The sequence below is a fragment of the Hyperolius riggenbachi genome, chromosome 1, assembly GCF_040937935.1.
Source record: "Hyperolius riggenbachi isolate aHypRig1 chromosome 1, aHypRig1.pri, whole genome shotgun sequence".
NCBI lineage: Eukaryota > Metazoa > Chordata > Amphibia > Anura > Hyperoliidae > Hyperolius > Hyperolius riggenbachi.
In genome coordinates, this window is record NC_090646.1 from 277,854,461 (window position 1) to 277,874,116 (window position 19,656).

Consider the following 19,656-nt stretch of genomic DNA (forward strand, 5'->3'; position numbering starts at 1 on the left):
AGAACCTGTGCAGTGTGGTAGGTTCCCTCCACATCGTAATACTGTAAAACCTTGGATTGAAAGTAACTTGGTTTGAAGGGGAGGTCCAAGGAAGAAAAAAAAAAGATCTATTTACCCGGGGCTTCATCCAGCCCATGGCAGCTGATCTGTCCCTCGATGCAGCTCAGGTTCCCCTTCATTGCATCTTCTGCACCTGCGTGAGAACGCTCACGAGGCCTGGAGTGTTCTATGCAGGCACAGAACTACTGCGCCTGCCAAAACGAATGCGCCTGCGCAGAATGCTCCCGACTACTTAAAGCGGCACGAGAAGCTGCCCACCTGGCATAGTCGGCATCTGCAACGGAGAAGACCCCGGAGCTGCGAGGAGGGACAGATCGGCTGCCAGGGGCTGGAGGAAGCCCCAGGTAAGTAGATCTTGTATTTTTATTTTCCTCAGATGTACTGTACGTACTCTGAGTGTAGGGACTGTACAATGACTTTTCCATGAAATCCCCAACTTGAATACGTTTCTTATTACCGGTAATACGTTTCTTATTAACGCCACCCACACAAAAAAGGTTGGGGAGAGCCACCAGATAGCAATGATTCAGTTAGTTATAGTGAAAGTCTTGCTTAGATTTTTATTTTATACAGTACAGTACTTTGTATTAAACATTTTTCTATAAATGTTTTTGCATTGTGGAACGAATCACCTGAACTTACATTACTGTAATCCTTATGGGGAAATTTGCTTTGATATGAGTGCTTTGGATTACAAGCATGTTTCTGGAACAAATTATGCTTGCAAACCAAGGCTCTACTGTACGTACAATTTTTTTATGTGTTATTAAAGGGAGAGGAGGCGACAATGCCTTGTCGCTAATCTTTCGGAGGGTCGTGCTTAGCAAGTGGGGAAGTCAGACAAGGGAGGGAAGCCTCAATAGGATCCTGAGACTTCTCTCTCTTTAGTTAAATATCTAATTTCATACCAAAGCTTCGGCTCAAGTACACTTTCACTTATGTATATTTTGTTTAAAAGCAAAAGCTTTGTAAAAGCAGAAGAGAACCACAGCCAGTAATGAGATTACTATAGATTAAAAATTCCTCAAACGTGAGTGACAATGTGAGTGTTAAAGTACCAAATATATGCGCATATGGGCCGACCCGCGCACAAAAATGTTTGGCCTAAAGAGTAGGCCAATTGATTATATAAAAAAAAAAAATAGGTCAAAAGCTGCAACCCACTGATTAGCCGACCCCCTATGTGCTGCTGTAGCCTCCTACGCAGAGTGCATGTTGGCGCATGCCATGGATGCAGAGCCTCACAACAAATTCACTATGGAATTCAGAGTTTGGAGAGTTATCATGGTGTTCCATAATTTGATGACATGACTATATTTGAATGAAATATTTTTTTTTATTCAAGAATAAATATATATTGTTTTCTTTTAGAGCAAAAAATATAAGATTCTGGCCTATATTCAATTTTCTCCTAAGTTTTCTCCTAGGGGATATTTTCACATCTTGACAGAATAATGTATTTTAAACCACCAGCAAGCAAGAAAATAGTAAAAATAACTTTGATAGTGCTTTTCACCTACTTTTTTTATCCTTTTTGTTTTATTGCACAGCACTGAAAAGGCATTTTAAAGAGAAGATGAAAACGAGCTCCTAGGAAAAATCTCAGGAAAAAAATGTGATTGCATAGGGGTCCCTGTCTTATTTTTGTGGAAACACAGGGATGTGTTACAGGGCCTCTGAGTGACGGTTAGTGACCATACTACAAATGGTCTGTCACATACTGTGTAAGATATCAGCACCATAGAAATATTAGTTAATAATAATACTGATAACTTGATTGGATTGCGGAGAAATATTACTAAGTACTGGCAAATGTGTGGGATGTGTGAGAAATTTATACCCACTTTAGTAATGACTGATGGATAGGATAAAGATATGGATTTAACTGCATTAACTGTAATTGCACAAAGGGAGTTAAACATACTTCAATGTGTCTTTACAGCTAATGTTTTTTTTTTAAAAGGATTGGTTTGCTTTAATACATGTCATTCTAAACAGTGGCGCACGGAGGGGGTTGTTCTGAGTGTCTAGAACAACCCCCTGCACCGGGACCGGAAGTGGGGCTGCCGCATGGCCCGGCCGGCTGGGGAGAGAAGACAGAAGAAAATGATGGAGGCGCCAGCCGCGCTAATAAGGGATGCGGGAGCTTTATTCCTCCCTCCCTCCCTCTGAATGCCCCTCACCTGCAGTGAATGTGTGCCCGGCTCCCCCATGAGTGTGTGCGCAGCGGAGCGGTAGGTCCTCTTACCGCAGATCAGGCGCACCAGCAACTGGAGTCTCATGCTTCCTGTTTACCATGACGTCACAGGAAGCATGAGACTCCAGTTGCTGGTGCGCCTGATCTGCGGTAAGAGGACCTACCGCTCCGCTGCGCACACACTCATGGGGGAGCCGGCACACATTCACCGCAGGTGGGGGGCATTCAGAGGGAGGGAGGGAGGGAGGAATAAAGCCGGCTCCCGCATCCCTTATTAGCGCGGCTGGCGCCTCCATCATTTTCTTCTGTCTTCTCCCCCAGGCAATCTTCTCCCCACACAGGGGGCGGGCACCTTCCTTCACCTATCTTATACTGGGGGGCATATACCTATCTAATCTATCCTGGGGGGCATATACCTATCTAACCTATACTGGGGGGCATATACCTATCTAATCTATACTGGGGGGCATATACCTATCTAACCTATACTGGGGGGCATATACCTATCTAATCTATACTGGGGGGCATATACCTATCTAACCTATACTGGGGGGCATATACCTATCTAACCTATACTGGGGGACATATACCTATCTAATCTATACTGGGGGGCATATACCTATGTAACCTATACTGGGGGGCATATACCTATCTAACCTATACTGGGGGGCATATACCTATCTAACCTATACTGGGGGGCATATACCTATCTAACCTATACTGGGGGGCATATTCCTATCTAAGCTATACTGGGGGGCATATCCCTATCAAACCTATACTGGGGGGCATATCCCTATCAAACCTATACTGGGGGGCATATACCTATCTAACCTATACTGGGGGGCATATACCTATCTAACCTATACTGGGGGGCATATACCTATCTAACCTATACTGGGGGGCATAGCCCTATCTAACCTATACTGGGGGGCATATCCCTATCAAACCTATACTGGGGGGCATATACCTATCTAACCTATACTGGGGGGGCATATACCTATCTAACCTATACTGGGGGACATATACCTATCTAATCTATACTGGGGGGCATATACCTATCTAACCTATACTGGGGGCAACTATATGGGCTACCTATACTGGTGGGGACCTATAGCTGGCTACCTATACTGCGGGCACCTATACCTGTCTCCACGTTGGGGGCGCATTTTACACCCTCACCCTGGGTGCAATTTAGCCTAGAAACTGCTAGTATTTGGCTCCACCCACACCATATTTTGGCCACGCCCACACGCCACTTTCAGGAACCCCCCCCTTGGAAATCCTGGATTTGCCCCTGCTAAAGGTGTCATTTACATGCCACTGCCTCAAACAATATAAAGGTAGAACTAAGAGACCTCTTAAAAAGAGATTACAGTATATGAACATTTTAGTAACAAAAAGAAGAAAGACTTCCCACGTTTGCCTCACTCATAACACTGTGGCTCTAGCTCCAAATTGGGACCTTGGGGCAAAAGTAACCTGGGGGCCTCCTGACACCCACCTTCAGCTGCAAGTTCCCCCGGAGGCCCCAAGACAAATCAGGGGGCCCAGCAGTGTTTAGGGGCCCTGGAGCAATTGTCCAGGTTGTCCCTATGGTAGTGCTGGCTCCCTCCCCCCACTATAGTAGTCAGATGTGCCCCTAACGACCCCCCCCTAGTTTAGTAGCAATATGTGCTTCCCCATGCATAGTAGCCAGATATGCCCCTAACACCCCCTCCCCAGATTACTACCCAGATGTGCTCCTCCAGTATTGTAGCCACATTTGCCCCTAACAACCACCTCTCCTCCCAGTATTATAGCCATATGTGCCCTGAATGACCCCTCTCCCCAAGATGATAGCCATAAATGCCTCTAACGACCCCCCTCTCCCACCATTATTATAAAAGTGTGCCCCTAATGCGCTCCGTATCATAGCCATATGTGCCCCTATTGACCTCCTCCCCTCCTCCCCAGTATAACCAAATGTGCTCCTAACAACCCCCCTCTCCCCAGTATGATAGCTATTTGTGCCCCTAACAACCCCCTCCCACCTGCACCGTAATGGAGGCAGTGGGTGACATGCAGCACACACTCACCTGCTCTGAGTTCCAGGCAATGCAGGTCCGTTGGCCTCCTCTGTAGTGTTGCCTCTCTGCATTTCCTGCTTCTTACATTGCGCACTAGAGCCCAAACACTGAAGCAGGATGTGCAGAGCAGCAGCACTAAAGAGGAGACTGACGGACCTGCATTGCCTGGAATTTGGAAGAGGTGAGTGTGACGCCTTCGATATGACATATTGAATGCGTCATGGAGTCACAAACGCAAGTTTCTTTGCAAAACAACCAAAATGACATTTTTGGTTTAAATCAACTCTTTTTTTCCCCTACTCTCCTTCCTGGCTCTGCTAGCTCCAGCCTCAGGGTGCCGTGTAGGAGGGGACGCACAACTCACTCAGCTATCAATCCCTTTGTGTTTGAAGTAAAGAGAAATAAGAAAAGGAGATACATGGCATACAGGTGTTGGGGTGCCTCTTAGTCTAATAGATGTGTGATGGTTTTCCCAGCTTTGCAAACTTATATAGTTGGTAATACGCAGGGCACATGCCTACAGGCGCCTGATGATAGAAAGGCGGCTCACTCTGCTTGAGTGCCTTCCTCCCTCCTTCCCTAGGCAACTTAATTCTGAAGGTACCTCTGGCTACCTAATGCTAAGGGACACCTGTAGCTACCTATGATGGGCAAGGTAAGTAAGGGAGAAGTGACAGCTTGGTGACCCAGCCCACTGGTGCATTTTGGCGGGTTTTTAGGTTCATGGAGAGGGAAGTCTTAGGTGCTAGGACATCTGTGCCTATAGGCTCCTGTGAAGTAAATCCAGGTGTGTAAATACGGGTGTGCGAACAAAGAGGTATGCAGAAATAATCACATCTCTTGCCAGCAAGTTTAATGACCGCTTTCAAGATTTTGCTGCAGTTGATAAGGTTTTGCAGCTTTTCTCTTATCCCTTCAATGTGGACGACGCTCCACCTCACCTACAACTAAAGCTGATTGAGCTTCAGTGTGACAGTGAGTGTCGACTGCAGCAGCAGCACTGTCTCGTGCATGTTTATCCACGGCTGTATAATGGAATTTTTTCAGCAATGCAAACATTTGTTGAGCTTGTTTGGCTCTCCATCTTTTGTGCAAGCAGACTTTTTCTTAAAGAGACACTAACAATAAAAACGTCCCCTGGGGGGTACTCACCTCGGGAGAAGCCTCCGGATCCTAATAAGGCTTCCCCCATCCTCCTCTGTCCCACGGGGGTCTCGCTGCAGCCCTCCAAACAGCGGCCCGACAGCCTGTTCAATATTTACCTTTCCAGGCTCCACTGGGGGCGCTGTTGCGGCTCTTCTGACGGAGATAGGTGGAAATAGCTGATCTCCAGGAGACTTGCGCCTGCCAGATCGTAAGAGGCACGGGCGGGGAGGACTCACCTTTTCCGCGTTCCATCGTGCGCTCCATTGACGTCACTTCCTGCATCGCCGTCCACTTACAATACAGTGGGCGGCGATGCAGGAAGTGACGTCAGTGGAGCGCTCGCTGGAACGCGGAAAAGGTGAGTCCTCCCCGCCCGTGCCTCTTACGATCTGGCAGCAGCTTACTAATTACAGGCTGGAGGGGAGCGCATATCGGGGGACCCAGGAGAGGGAGGGGGGGGTCCGACCCCACCCCCCACTGCTAGGCACAATACCCCCGACCTGCCCGCTACCCCTCCGGCTCGGCGGCCGGCCCCCCCGGGCGGGTGCCGCCCTTTGAAGTTTGCCGCCTAAGGCAAATGTTTCACCCCGCCTCATGAGCGGGCCGGCCATGGTTATTCCTGGTGTCCTGAGTTATACCTGGTTGAATGCCTGTTGTTATTATTAGACTACAAAGGAGGGGGTTCCTTTTTTCTTCTTTTTTGTTCAAATGTCATTTTTGAGGTCGATGACCTCTTCCCCCTTTAACTGATACCTATATAGGTTATTTAAATTATACAATGTCAATCATGCTTGCTCGTTCTTTTTGAGTGTGAATTAAAGTTATTAATGCCACCGTCATTGTGACAGGAAATTTCAAGTTGTATGCCAAGCATACAAAGGAAGGTGTCTAAGGAGAATTTTCAGATATAAAATAACTGGAATGCGCTGGTCTCAGGAATCATTTTAAAGGAGTCATCAGGGGGATATGAGGACAATAAGTGCTACTTACCCGGGGCTTCGTCCAGCCCCAAGCTCCCAGCATGTCCCTTGCTGCAACTCCGCGGTGAGCCGTTTGCCTGTGAAGCTTCCTGGTCCCCGGTGATGACGTCAGGCCAACCTGGAGGACGGCCTGTACTTCGCCTGCGCAAGCGGCGCTATCAATCACTGCCATGTTGCTCGGAGCGTACTGCGCATGAGCAGTAGTTCTGCGCCTGCGCAGGCATAGTCATCATCGCCGTGGACCGGGAAGCAGGGTTGCTCAGCAGGACCCCGAATGCGAAGTTTCCCAGAAAAATTCGGGTGTTTTTTGGGTTTGCCGCATGCGAACCCGAACCCGAATGCTGCAATCCGACCTGAACCCGAATACGAAGCCTGCCGAATGTGCGCACTCGAATTCGGCCGGATGGAGCTGTGGGTTCGGTTTCGGCTTCGGGATTCGGAGATGACGTGATTGGGCCAATTAGAAGTCCTCCTGCCGAGAACCTGGCAACCCTAGCAACCAATCAGAGGAGGGGAGCCTGGCCCTCCCCTCCTCTATATAAGGCGGCGGCCATGTTGCGGAGGCACGCACTTGTGTGACTGCTGCTGGTACTGAGAGATTCTCCAGTGCTGTGCTGTGTCTGAGCAAGTGCTTTTCACTGCTAAACCTAGCGTTTTGCTTCCTAAAAACCTCCTAAACACATTTATTGTTGTCTTATATAGTTAGCTAGTATTTTGATATAGTATATTGTTTTTAGTCAGCTAGTGTATAGTGTATACTGTGCTAGGCTAGTGTTAGTCTGTGTGTAGGCTAGGCCTGCTAGCCTAGGTAGCCTTAGCCTACTACTAGCTTAGGTAGGTTAGGGATTCTAGTTAGGTGTGTACTTAGTAGTACTAGTTGAGTTAATTATTACTGCTGTAGTCTGTTACTTTATTAGTTTCACTACTGTGTTAGTTAGTTACTGACTGTGACAGGTCACCACCAGCATCCGTTGTGAGTGACCTGACCTGTGACTGTCTGACACCTGCCCGAGCCTATTGATTGATTGCGTCTGACCGTGTGTGACCGATTGTTGTAATTGTCACCGACTGTCTGCCGCACGACTTACTTGAAGCGTAGTACGCTAGGTGTTTCTTAGTTACCTGCGTGCGTGCTACTACTAGTGTCTACTACTATACTACTAGTCTACTAGTACCCGTTTACTTATTTTTTTTTTCACCTTTACTGTGTGATTTTATTATCATCTGTATTGTGTGTAATAAATAAGAGTTACAACACATACAGGCCACCACCAGCATCCGTTGTTGTGAGTGACCTGTGACTGTCTGTCGCCTGCCCGAGCCTATTGATTGATTGCGTCTGACCGTGTGTGACCGTTTGTAATTGTCACCGACTGTCTGCCGCACGACTTACTTGTAGCGTAGTACGCTAGGTGTTTCTTAGTTACCTGCGTGAGTGCTACTACTAGTGTCTACTACTATACTACTAGTCTACTAGTATCCGTTCACTTATATTTTTTTTCACTTTTACTGTGTGATTTTATTATCATCCGTAGTGTGTGTAATAAATAAGAGTTACAACACATACAGGCCACCACCAGCATCCGTTGTGAGTGACCTGTGACTGTCTGTCGCCTGCCCGAGCCTATTGATTGATTGCGTCTGACCGTGTGTGACCGTTTGTAATTGTCACCGACTGTCTGCCGCACGACTTACTTGTAGCGTAGTACGCTAGGTGTTTCTTAGTTACCTGCGTGCGTGCTACTACTAGTGTCTACTACTATACTACTAGTCTACTAGTACCCATTCACTTATATTTTTTTTTCACTTTTACTGTGTGATTTTATTATCATCTGTTGTGTGTGTAATGAATAAGAGTTACAACACATACAGGCCACCACCAGCATCCGTTGTTGTAAGTAACCTGTGACTGTCTGTCGCCTGCCCGAGCCTATTGATTGATTGCGTCTGACAGTGTGTGACCATTTGTAATTGTCACCGACTGTCTGCCGCACGACTTACTTGTAGCGTAGTACGCTAGGTGTTTCTTAGCTACCTGCGTGCGTACTACTACTGCCTACTACTACTACTAGTCACCACCAAGTCACCACCAACACAGACTTTATTAAAGTTTACACCCTTTCCCGCCCTCTTCTACTTATTTTTTTTACTGTATTTGTATAGTGCACAATGACTGGCAGAGGTAGAGGGCGAGGCACCACCAGGAGAGGAAGTGCCATTGCAGGAGCCACTGCCAGCAGCAGCAGGTCTGGGACTGGTCCGCCGCCAGCCACTGACCACAGGGAGGAGGGAGCAGAGGCGCAACAGCAGCGTGTTGCGCCCATCTTTGAGACGGGTCGTCGCCCACGGCCCATTGGGGAGAGTCAGGTGCAGGCTGTGGTGGAAATGATGGCGGGGCAGGAAGCCACCTTTTCCAGCCAGGCCTCCAGCACCAGCGAGACTAGTGCCACCAGCACCAGCACTCCTGTCCGCAGCAGGCCTCCACCAGCGCTTGAGGCCATGGTCACGGTGACCCCATCAACCAGCCTGCCCTCAATGAGCACGCTCTTCTCCCCTGAGACTGTGACCATGTACAGGGATGTTTTTGAGAAGTATGAGTTGAAGATGATGGGGCCATCCAAGGAGGAGGAGGAGGACTTTGAGGTGCAGAAGTTTGTTGTTGGCGCTGAGGTGGAGGGGCGTGATGCAGGGGATGTTGGGGTAGAGGAGTTGGTTGAGTCGGGCTCACAGGATTTGTTTGGGGTTGATGATGATGACTTGATAGATCCTCCCTATGTGCCACCAGTACCACCAGCACAGTTGGTTGAAGGCAGCTCGTCATCGGAGGAGGAGGCGTCTCTGGCGCAGAGGCGCGGCAGCAGCAAGGCGGCCAGCACAGGGCATGGAAGGCAGGAGCCACAGCCTGCAGCTTCAGTCGCTACTACCTATGAATTTATTTATGTATTTATTGTATTTATGTATTTATTGTATTTCTACCTGACTCCTCCTGCTGCTGCTGGCCTGCTGCATTGATTTACCTATGAATTTATTTATGTATTTATTGTATTTATAAAGCGGCAACATATTACACCGCGCTCATTTTCATCCTGCTGCTGTCAGTGGTCCCACCGCCAGGGTCCACACAATGCATTGCCTGCTGTCAGTGCCACACGTCACTCCACCTCCTCCTCCTGCTGCTGTTGTATTTATCCTGCTGCTGTCAGTGGTCCCACCGCCAGGGTCCACACTATGCATTGCCTGCTGCCAGTGCCACACGTCACTCCTCCTCCTCCTGCTGCTGTTGTATTTATCTTGCTGCTGTCAGTGGTCCCACCGCCAGGGTCCACACTATGCATTGCCTGCTGCCAGTGCCAAACGTCACTCCACCTCCTCCTGCTGCTGCTGTTGTATTTATCCTGCTGCTGTCAGTGGTCCCACCGCCAGGGTCCACACTATGCATTGCCTGCTGCCAGTGCCACACGTCACTCCTCCTCCTCCTGCTGCTGTTGTATTTATCCTGCTGCTGTCAGTGGTCCCACCGCCAGTGTCCACACTATGCATTGCCTGCTGCCAGTGCCACACGTCACTCCTCCTCCTCCTGCTGCTGTTGTATTTATCCTGCTGCTGTCAGTGGTCCCACCGCCAGTGTCCACACTATGCATTGCCTGCTGCCAGTGCCACACGTCACTCCTCCTCCTCCTGCTGCTGTTGTATTTATCCTGCTGCTGTCAGTGGTCCCACCGCCAGGGTCCACACTATGCATTGCCTGCTGCCAGTGCCACACGTCACTCCACCTCCTCCTGCTGCTGCTGTTGTATTTATCCTGCTGCTGTCAGTGGTCCCACCGCCAGGGTCCACACTATGCATTGCCTGCTGCCAGTGCCACACGTCACTCCTCCTCCTCCTGCTGCTGTTGTATTTATCCTGCTGCTGTCAGTGGTCCCACCGCCAGTGTCCACACTATGCATTGCCTGCTGCCAGTGCCACACGTCACTCCTCCTCCTCCTGTTGTATTTATCCTGCTGCTGTCAGTGGTCCCACCATCAGGGTCCACACTATGCATTGCCTGCTGCCAGTACCACACGTCACTCCCCCTCCTGCTGCTGCTGTTGTATTTATCCTTCTGCTGTCAGTGGTCCCACCGCCAGGGTCCACACTATGCATTGCCTGCTGTCAGTGCCACACATCACTCCACCTCCTCCTGCTGTTGTATTTATCCTGTTGCTGTCAGTGGTCCCCCGCCAGGGTCCACACTATGCATTGCCTGCTGCCAGTGCCACACGTCACTCCTCCTCCTCCTGCTGCTGTTGTATTTATCCTGCTGCTGTCAGTGGTCCCACTGCCAGGGTCCACACTATGCATTGCCTGCTGTCAGTGCCACACGTCACTCCACCTCCTCCTGCTGCTGCTGTTGTATTTATCCTGCTGCTGTCAGTGGTCCCACCGCCAGGGTCCACACTATGCATTGCCTGCTGCTAGTGCCACACGTCACTCCTCCTCCTCCTGCTGCTGTTGCATTTATCCTGCTGCTGTCAGTGGTCCCACCGCCAGGGTCCACACTATGCATTGCCTGCTGTCAGTGCCACACGTCACTCCACCTCCTCCTGCTGCTGCTGTTGTATTTATCCTGCTGCTGTCAGTGGTCCCACCGCCACGGTTCACGCTATGCATTGCCTGCTGCCAGTGCCACATGTCACTCCACCTCCTCCTGCTGCTGCTGTTGTATTTATCCTGCTGCTGTCAGTGGTCCCACCGCCAGGGTCCACACTATGCATTGCCTGCTGCCAGTGCCACACGTCACTCCTCCTCCTCCTGCTGTATTTATCCTGCTGCTGTCAGTGGTCCCACCGTCAGGGTCCACACTATGCATTGCCTGCTTTCAGTGCCACACGTCACTCCACCTCCTCCTGCTGTTGTATTTATCCTGCTGCTGTCAGTGGTCCCACCGCCAGGGTCCACACTATGCATTGCCTTCTGCCAGTGCCACACGTCACTCCTCCTCCTCCTGCTGCTGTTGTATTTATCCTGCTGCTGTCAGTGGTCCCACCGCCAGGGTCCACACTATGCATTGCCTGCTGCCAGTGCCACACACACGTCACTCCTCCTCCTGCTGCTGCTGTTGTATTTATCCTCCTACTGTCAGTGGTCCCACCGCCAGGGTCAACACAATACATTGCCTGCTGCAAGTGCCACACGTCACTCCTCCTCCTGCTGCTGTATTTATCCTCCTGCTGCTGTATTTATCCTCCTGCTGTCAGTGGTCCCACCGCCAGGGTCCACACAATGCATTGCCTGCTGCCAGTGCCACACACGTCACTCCTCCTCCTGCTGCTGCTGTTGTATTTATCCTCCTGCTGTCAGTGGTCCCACCGCCAGGGTCAACACAATACATTGCCTGCTGCCAGTGCCACACGTCACTCCTCCTCCTGCTGCTGCTGTATTTATCCTCCTGCTGCTGTATTTATCCTCCTGCTGTCAGTGGTCCCACCGCCAGGGTCCACACAATGCATTGCCTGCTGCCAGTGCCACACGTCACGTTTTTAGTTTTGTTTTTTTAAGTACACCTATTTCAATGTGAATTCCCTTTAAAAAAACACACACAAAAAACCAGAATTCGCGAACACGAATTTTTACCGAATTTTGAGGCGTAACCCCGAACCGAATATGAATTTGAACCGAATTTCGTGGTTGAATGCAAATTCGAATGTCATGCGGGCCCGAATTCGAATGTACCCGAACCGAATTTTGGTACATCTGAGCGTGCCTGCCGGGAAGCTTCACAGGCAAACAGCTCACTGCGGAGCTGCAGCGAGGGACATGCTAGGAGCTTGGGGCTGGACAAAGCCCCGGGTAAGTAGCACTTATTGTGCTCATAATAAAATGACAACATATCCCCCTGATGACTCCTTTAAAGTGAACCTCCAGACTAAAAATCCACTCAGCAGAACTGAAAAGGCTTGGTGTTTCTTTAACAGTTTCACAGCATCAGAACTTTGTTTTTCTTACCAAAGCATCATTTTTAGCTGCATTTTTAGCTAACCTCCACCCATCAAAGAAAAAAGCCCGTGCTTTTTTCCCTGATGCTGTGCAGAGCATGATGGGATTTCCTATGTTGTGATTCACGTTGCCTAGCAACTGGGAGAGGTGCTCAGGACACAGGACAGTTGGAACTGTGTCTCATGCTCCCTGTCACCTCCTTTCAACCAAAAAGATGGCTGCCATCATGAAATCAAACATTTGCCTGTTCTTTTAAAACAGTGTGGGTAAGAGATTGTATTACCTATCTATGTTAATTAACATAACTAATATAACTTAATGACAGTATGTTTGTTTAGGCTGGAGTTCCTCTTTAACCACTTTACCCCCAGCCGTACGGATTTCTCCGTCCCTTTTTCCACCCTGTTACCACCAAGGGACAGAGAAATCCGTACCTGACGCCGCTCCCGCCGCTGTCCGCGCTCCCGCTTGCTCGTCCGCGTGCCCCCGCGCTTGTGCACGCCGCCGCCTGCTGATCAATGAACGGGAAAAACCTTTCCCGTTCGTTGATCTAAGCCCCCCCGCAATGATCAGCTGCTTCTACGAGAAGCAACGTGATCATTTTGAAAAAAAAAGTTGCCCAGCCTCCCTGAACTTCCTGCAAGCGTACTTCCTGTACGTTTGCAGGTCGCATAAATAAAAACTCACTGTGGCCATCTTGTGGCCAAATAGTAAAACTACACCCTAAAGCATTTTTCATATACAAATACATTAGCTATACATTAAAAATTAACTCATTACCTCTCACACTCCCCAATTTTTTTTTATTAAAAAAAAAAAAAAAAAAATACAATAAAAAAAATACGTAAATAGCTACCTTAGGGACTGAACTTTTTAAATATTTATGTCAAGAGGGTATAACACTGTTACTTTATAAACTATGGCTTGTAATTAGGGATGGACGCAAAACTGAAAAAAATGCACATTTATTTCCAAATATAATATTGGCGCCAAACATTGTGATAGGGACATAATTTAAACAGTTTTATAACTGGGACAAATACATTTCATGGGTTTTAATTACAGTAGCATGCATTATTTAAAAACTATAAAGGCCGAAAACTGAAAAATAATAAATTTTTTCCCACATTTTTTCCTATTTTCCCATTAAAACACATTTAGAATAAAATAATTCTTGGCATAATGTCCCACCTAAAGAAAGCCTAATTGGTAGCGGAAAAAACAAGATATAGTTCATTTAATTGTGATAAGTAATGATAAAGTTATAGACGAATGAATGGAAGGAGTGCTGAAAGGTGAAAATTGCTCTGGTGCTCAAGGGGTAAAACCCCCTCAGTGGTGAAGTGGTTAACCACTTGAGGACCTAGGGCTTTCTACCCCTTAAGGACCGGCCACTTTTTTTCCATTCAGACCACTGCAGCTTTCACGGTTTATTGCTCGCTCATACAACCTACCACCTAAATGAATTTTGGCTCTTTTTCTTGTCACTAATAAAGCTTTCTTTTAGTGCTATTTGATTGCTCCTGCGATTTTTACTTTTTATTATATTCAGCAAAAAAGACATGAATTTTGGCAAAAAAATGATTTTTTTAACTTTCTGTGCTGACAATTTTCAAATAAAGTAAAATTTCTGTATACATGCAGCGCGAAAAATGTGGACAAACATGTTTTTGATAAAAAAAAAAACCCATTCAGTGTATATTTATTGGTTTGGGTAAAAGTTATAGCGTTTACAAACTATGGTGCAAAAAGTGAATTTTCCCATTTTCAAGCATCTCTGACTTTTCTGACCCTCTGTCATGTTTCATGAGGGGCTAGAATTCCAGGATAGTATAAATACCCCCCAAATGACCCCATTTTGGAAAGAAGACATCCCAAAGTATTCACTGAGAGGCATAGTGAGTTCATAGAAGATATTATTTTTTGTCACAAGTAAGCGGAAAATGACACTTTGTGAAAAAAAAAAAAAAAAAAAGTTTCCATTTCTTCTAACTTGCGACAAAAAAAAATGAAATCTGCCACGGACTCACCATGCCCCTCTCTGAATACCTTGAAGTGTCTACTTTCCAAAATGGGGTCATTTGTGGGGTGTGTTTACTGTCCTGACATTTTGGGGGGTGCTAAATTGTAAGCACCCCTGTAAAGCCTAAAGGTGCTCATTGGACTTTGGACCCCTTAGTGCAGTTAGGCTGCAAAAAAGTGCCACACATGTGGTATTGCCGTACTCAGGAGAAGTAGTATAATGTGTTTTGGGGTGTATTTTTACACATACCCATGCTGGGTGGGAGAAATATCTCTGTAAATGACAATTTGTTAATTTTTTTTACACACAATTGTCCATTTACAGAGATCTTTCTCCCACTCAGCATGGGTATGTGTAAAAATACACCACAAAACACATTATACTACTTCTCCTGAGTACGGCGATACCACATGTGTGGCACTTTTTTGCACCCTAACTGCGCTAAAGGGCCCAAAGTCCAATGAGTACCTTTAGAATTTCACAGGTCATTTTGAGAAATTTCGTTTCAAGACTACTCCTCACGGTTTAGGGCCTCTAAAATGCCAGGGCAGTATAGGAACCCCACAAATGACCCCATTTTAGAAAGAAGACACCCCAAGGTATTCCGCTAGGAGTATGGTGAGTTCATAGAAGATTTTATTTTTTGTCAAAAGTTTGCGGAAAATGACACTTTGTGAAAAAACACAATTAAAATCAATTTCCGCTAACTTTTGACAAAAAAATAAAATCTTCTATGAACTCACCATACTCCTAACGGAATACCTTTGGGTGTCTTCTTTCTAAAATGGGGTCATTTGTGGGGTTCCTATACTGCCCTGGCATTTTAGGGGCCCTAAACCGTGAAGAGTAGTCTTGAAACGAAATTTCTCAAAATGACCTGTGAAATTCTAAAGGTACTCATTGGACTTTGGGCCCTTTAGCGCAGTTAGGGTGCAAAAAAGTGCCACACATGTGGTATCGCCATACTCGGGAGAAGTAGTACAATGTGTTTTGGGGTGTATTTTTACACATACCCATGCTGGGTGGGAGAAATACCTCTGTAAATGGACAATTGTGTGTAAAAAAAGCAAAAGATTGTCATTTACAGAGGTATTTCTCCCACCCAGCATGGGTATGTGTAAAAATACACCCCAAAACACATTATACTACTTCTCCCGAGTACGGCGATACCACGTGTGTGGCACTTTTTTGCACCCTAACTGCACTAAGGGGCCCAAAGTCCAATGAGTACCTTTAGGATTTCACAGGTCATTTTTGTTTCAAGACTACTCCTCACGGTTTAGGGCCCCTAAAATGCCAGGGCAGTATAGGAACCCCACTAATGACCCCATTTTAGAAAGAAGACACCCCAAGGTATTCCGTTAGGAGTATGGTGAGTTCATAGAAGTTTTTATTTTTTTGTCACAAGTTAGCGGAAATTGATTTTAATAGTTTTTTTTCACAAAGTGTCATTTTCCGCTAACTTGTGACAAAAAATAAAATCTTCTATGAACTCACCATACTCCGTACGGAATACCTTTGGGTGTCTTCTTTCTAGAATGGGGTCATTTGTGGGGTTCCTATACTGCCCTGGCATTTTAGGGGCCCTAAACCGTGAGGAGTAGTCTTGAAACCAAATGTCGCAAAATGACCTGTGAAATCCTAAAGGTACTCATTGGACTTTGGGCCCCTTAGCGTACTTAGGGTGTAAAAAAGTGCCACACATGTGGTACCGCCGTACTCAGGAGAAGTAGTATAATGCGTTTTGGGGTGTATTTTTACACATACCCATGCTAAGTGGGAGAAATATCTCTGTAAATGACAATTGTTTGATTTTTTTACACACAATTGTCCATTTACATAGAAATTTCTCCCATCCAGCATGGGTATGTGTAAAAATACACCCCAAAACACATTATACTACTTTTCCTGAGTACGGCGGTACCACATGTGTGACAATTTTTTGCAGCCTAGGTGCGCTAAGGGGCCCAACGTCCTATTCACAGGTCATTTTGAAGCATTTGTTTTCTAGACTACTCCTCGCGGTTTAGGGCCCCTAAAGTGCCAGGGCAGTATAGGAACCCCACAAGTGACCCCATTTTAGAAAGAAGACACCCCAAGGTATTCCGTTAGGTGTATGGCGAGTTCATAGAAGATTTTATTTTTTGTCACAAGTTAGTGAAAAATGACACTTTGTGAAAAAAAACCAATAAAAATTAATTTCCGCTAACTTTTGACAAATAATAAAATCTTGTATGAACTCGTTATACACCTAACAGAATACCTTGGGGTGTCTTTTTTTCTAAAATGGGGTCACTTGTGGGGTTCCTATACCGCCCTGGCATTTTACAGGCCCAAAACCGTGAGTAGTCTGGAAACCAAATGTCTCAAAATGACTGTTCAGGGGTATAAGCATCTGCAAATTTTGATGACAGGTGGTCTATGAGGGGGCGAATTTTGTGGAACCGGTCATAAGCAGGGTGGCCTTTTAGATGACAGGTTGTATTGGGCCTGATCTGATGGATAGGAGTGCTAGGGGGGTGACAGGAGGTGATTGATGGGTGTCTCAGGGGGTGGTTAGAGGGGAAAATAGATGCATTCAATGCACTGGGGAGGTGATCGGAAGGGGGTCTGAGGGGGATCTGAGGGATTGGCCGAGTGATCAGGAGCCCACACGGGGCAAATTGGGGCCTGATCTGATGGGTAGGTGTGCTAGGGGGTGACAGGAGGTGATTGATGGGTGTCTCAAGGTGTGATTAGAGGGGGGAATAGATGCAAGCAATGCACTGGCGAGGTGATCAGGGCTGGGGTCTGAGGGCATTCTGAGGGTGTGGGCGGGTGATTGAGTGCCCTAGGGGCAGATAGGGGTCTAATCTGATAGGTAGCAGTGACAGGGGGTGATTGATGGGTAATTAGTGGGTGTTTAGGGGAGAGAATAGATGGAAACACTGCGCTTGGGTGGTGATCTGATGTCGGATCTGCGGGCGATCTATTGGTGTGGGTGGGTGATCAGTTTGCCCGCAAGGGGCAGGTTAGGGGCTGATTGATGGGTGGCAGTGACAGCGGGTGATTGATGGGTGGCAGTGACAGGGGGTGATTGATGGGTGGCAGTGACAGGGGGTGATTGATAGGTGATTGACAGGTAATCAGTGGGTTATTACAGGGAAGGACAGATGTAATTAATGCACTGGCGAATTGATAAGGGGGGGGGGGGGGTCTGAGGGCAATCTGAGCGTGTGGGCGGGTGATTGGGTGCCCGCAAGGGGCAGATTAGGGTCTGATCTGATAGGTAACAGTGACAGGTGGTGATAGGGGGTGATTGATGGGTGATTGATGGGTAATTAGTGGGTGTTTAGAGAAGATAACAGATGTAAACAATACATTTGGGAGGTAATCTGACGGCGGGTTTGCGGGCGATCTAATGGTGTGGGTGGGTGATCAGATTGCCCGCAAGGGGCAGGTTAGGGGCTGATTGATGGGTGGCGGTGACAGGGGGTGATTGATGGGTGATAGGTGATTGGCAGGTGATTGACAGGTGATCAGTGGGTTATTACAGGGAAGAACAGATGTAATTAATGCACTGGTGAATTGATAAGGGGGGGTCAGAGGGCAATCTGAGCGTGTGGGCGGGTGATTGGGTGCCCGCAAGGGGCAGATTAGGGTCTGATCTGATAGGTAAAAGTGACAGGTGGTGATAGGGGGTGATTGATGGGTGATTGATGGGTAATTAGTGGGTGTTTAGAGGAGAGAATAGATGTAAACAATGGATTTGGGAGGTGATCTGATGTCGGATCTGCGGGCGATCTATTGGTGTGGGGGGGTGATCAGATTGCCCGCAAGGGGCAGGTTAGGGGCTGGCTGATGGGTGGCAGTGACAGGGGGTGATTGACGGGTGATTGACAGGTGATTGACAGGTGATTGACAGGTGATCAGGGGGATAGATGCATACAGTAAACAGGGGGGGTGGTCTGGGGGGGGGGGGGGTCTGGGGAGAATCTGAGGGGTGGGGGGTGATCAGGAGGGGGCAGGGAGCAGGGTGGGGGATAAAAAAAAAAATAGCGTTGACAGATAGTGACAGGGAGTGATTGATGGGTGATTAGGGGGGTGATTGGGTGCAAACAGGGGTCTGGGGGGTGGGCAGGGGGGGGTCTGATGGGTGCTGTGGGCGATCTGGGGCAGGGGGGGGGGGGGAAATCAGTGTGCTTGGTGCAGACTAGGGTGGCTGCAGCCTGCCCTGGTGGTCCCTCGGACACTGGGACCACCAGGGCAGGAGACAGCCTGTATAATACACTTTGTAAACATTACAAAGTGTATTATACACTTTGTATGCGGCGATCGCGGGGTTAACATCCCGCCGGCGCTTCCGTATAGCCGGCGGGATGATGCGGCGGGTGAGCGGCGCCAGGTGGAGGCGGAGGATCGCGTCACTGATGACGCGATCGCTCCGCCCATGCCCCTACAAGGACCGCCGCCAATTGTCAATACGGCGGTCCTTGCGGGGTGCACTTCCCGGCCGCCAATTGTCAATACGGCGGTCGGGAGGTGGTTAAGGTATTCCAGCATTGAAATTGGATCTTAGTAGGATTATATATATTATATATATATATATATATTTTTTTTTTTTCTTTTCTTTTTTTTTTTGGGGGGGGGAGAGTTAAACAAATTTCCACTGTTGTATCACTCAAGTATTTAACAGTTCATGTTTAATATCTTCATTAAGCATTTTTTATTATTATTACTATTTTTTATTACTTACCTTCGTCTGAAAAAAATCTTGCGACAATGTATTGCTTCTCAACATGTATGTAGTGTACAATTATTATTTTTTTTTTTTATTGTAGTGAAATGTCATTGCAAGTGTTCGAAAGTTAAGAGGGAGATTTGCCAGCTTATCTACTCTTACAATATACATAGAAATTGTTTTACAACTTTCTCAGTAAATGCACTTATTTTAATTGAATATTTTAGACATGGAACAAAGATATGAAGATGTTTTTGATTTTCTGAGTGGAAAAAAAATATCCACAATGTTATACCTCAGGACAAAAACAATTGTTGAGCTATATGGATAAGTATATAGTAAAAGGTGTGTATGGTGTCTTTTGTGTCAGGTTTTTTTTTAATGAAAATCCCATATCATTGCAGTAGCAGGAGTTGGTGAAATAACAAACAGTGAACATGCTCTAGCGCTGTGATTCATTCCTTATGCTGGGTATACACCATACGTTT